Source organism: Echinops telfairi, unplaced genomic scaffold, assembly GCF_000313985.2.
Source record: "Echinops telfairi isolate 266 unplaced genomic scaffold, ASM31398v2 ScPeMD7_443;HRSCAF=831, whole genome shotgun sequence".
In the NCBI taxonomy this organism is placed as follows: domain Eukaryota; kingdom Metazoa; phylum Chordata; class Mammalia; order Afrosoricida; family Tenrecidae; genus Echinops; species Echinops telfairi.
Window position 1 is genome coordinate 2,701,886 of NW_022104341.1, and position 2,710 is coordinate 2,704,595.

A 2,710-nucleotide genomic window follows, 5' to 3' on the forward strand; every position below is an offset into this window, starting at 1 on the left:
GCCCGGCCCGGCCAGCCCCTCCCAGCACTGCAGCGAGGAGGGGCAGGGGTCCCCGCCTCCCGGTGGCCGAGCTGGAACCTTCCCCCTTCCTTCTCTGCCCGGCGCCTGAAGCGTGTCCCCGCGGGGCGGGCGAAGAGCGAAGGGGCGACTTGGCTCGCCACAAGGAAGTCCCAGTTAGACTAGCGCCCAGGCCCGGCCGACCTGGCCTGGGGCGGGCCGAGGGGGTCTGTGCGCGAGTGGGGGTGGGAATTCCCCCTGGCGGGGCAGCGGAATGGCGGGAATAGGGGGCGGGCTGTGACGGTGGGGGCCGTACGCTGCGTCTGGCCGAGCCTGGACGCCGCCCTAGACGGTTCACGGAGCATGCCTGGGGTGGGTGGGGGTAGGGGGCAGAGGAAAGAGCTCGGCTCCATTCTTTCTTTTTGTAAAAGGATCTCCTTCCTCCCGCCCTGCCCCTCTCTCACGCTCCTGAGCCAAGATTACCCCGGAGGGAGGCCCGAGGCAGAATCCTGCCCGCAGTTCTGGTTTTAAAGTTGAGCACGTTTTATCTCCGGAACACTGGTACCTTCTGTGGACCCCAGGGGTACATCAGACACACACACACACCCTGATGTGCTGGTAAATCAAGCGAACGGTTAAGAAGGGTGTGTGTATACGCCTTGCCTTCCCTCAGAAAAGTCCCCAGAAGCGCCAGGTTCATTCCAGCCCCGGGTGCAGGAGTTTGATTGCCCATCTTAGGGTCAGTGGAGCATTTTTCTCTGGGACTGCCTCACAGGGAGATGTTGTCCCTGCCATCTTGGCCCTGGGCCTGGTGGCGTAGGCCAGTTGCTCTTCTGACCCAACCAGAGCCTGGAGGAAGCTCCAGGTCACTTGATGCATGCATGTCCCTGCCCCTAGGGCTCCGGCCCTGGCCTCTGTCAGGTGCCACCGAAACTGCTCCGTTGGGGGAGGGCGGGAGTGGTGTGCACCTGGTGGATGAGTGTCTAGCAGCCATACTACCCGTACCAGATTTCGGTGCCCCAGCCCACCTTCAGAACAGGACCAGTTGAACTAGTGGGGTTGGGGGGAGTTGGAAGAAACCTTAGCGTCACCCTAGTGTCTGTCATTTGGGTAGAATTTCCAGCGGACTCTTTGGAGAGGATGGTTTCCATTGGTGGGGAGTCGGGGGAGCTGCCTTTCTGCAAGGTGACTAGTCTGCCTTGCTGGGGTATCCCGGAGGGGCGTGCTTCTTTTGTGGTGAGAGTGAGGCTGTACTGTAAGCTCCCCTCCTATAAATTTCCTCTGACTCACATCCACTTCTCATCATCCCGGTTTTGTGAATGTGTGGAGGGGGCGGGGCCTCCCAGACTCCCACCGTTGGGGAGAGCGGGCTGGGGCCGGGCTATGAGGAGGTGGTGGTGAGCCGGCAGTCTAGAGTTCAGCCCAGTTTGACAGGAAGTGGGACCAAGCGTAAAAACCAGGTTTGGGGCTGAGATCAGGTTACAGTCCCTCGGCTTTAACTCTTTCCTGCTTTGTTGGTGCTGGGTCTGGCCCTCATTCGCTTCTTCTTTTGGGGCTCCTCCCTGCCCCGCCTCCAGCCCTCTCCCCCTTTCGGTCGGCCCAGACTTCAGCTGCTGGAGGGCCGCCACTCCCCATGGCTGGAGGAAGTGAGGCTCCTCCTGTCAAGGGGTGATGAGCTGTACATCGGCAAGTTCAAGTGTGCTGGGGGAAGGGGACAAGTGGAAAGCCCTGGAAGCTGACTCCTTGCCCTGAGTCACAGGGAGGGGTAGGCAGGGCCTTCTGGTGAGGCAGACAAAGGGGAGGAAGGGGCTGCCCCAGAGAGGGGGAAAATGTGATCCCCTGGTGGGTTCAGTTGCACTGCTGTGGTGGATGTGACTCCCTACAGTGTGGTCATTGTCCCCTGCCTGGCGCTGAGTGCCCCAGTGTTGCTGCCAGGCCAGAGAGGAAGGCAAGCTGCCCAAGTACGGGCTGTGGGCACTGCCAGGACTGAGCTGCTTTTGTGTGACTTGGGGCTCTGGGGACTGAGCTGGGGTGGGCAATGGAAGACAGGCTGGCTGCTGCCACTGTCCCGTGTGGGTTTCCCTGCTCCTGCCCCCCTTCCCCCCCTCCAGAGTGATGTGTACAAAAGACATACACCCGAGTCCCACAGCCTGGTTTTGAGTCCTGCCTCTGTGCTGACGAAAATACACGTAACCTCGCTGAGCCATAATGTCCAACACAGTGCCTGGCCCCTAGATCAATATCCTTTCCCTCACCCACCGATGGCTGGCTATGTTATCCTGTGGTGGTGGGAGAGGGGCTCCTGGTCTGTGACTGGGCAGAGGGTAGCACCTGTCGTGTGACTGTGCGCTAGTTTGGACCCTTGCAATTATTAAAGCATCAAAAGGTCTGAAAACCTGGTATGTCAAACAGATACAAGTCAGCTCCTCTGGACATGTCCCCAATCTCTGAGTAACTTCACCTGGGCCAGGCTCCTGGTTGGTGAGTGGACTCCACCACCACTCCTGTTCTCTGGCTCCCAGGTGGGTTCTTCCACCTCCCCCTGGGGAGACCAGCCCCAACCCTGAGGAATCTGGAGCTCTGTTGTCTTGAAATCGCTTCCTATCAAGAACATGCCTGAGCGAGCCCCTTACCCACTTTGATGGATCTTTGTTCCCATAGGCTCTCAGGAGCCCCCAGGACACTAGTTCTGGCCTTGCTGGCTTTTCTCCAA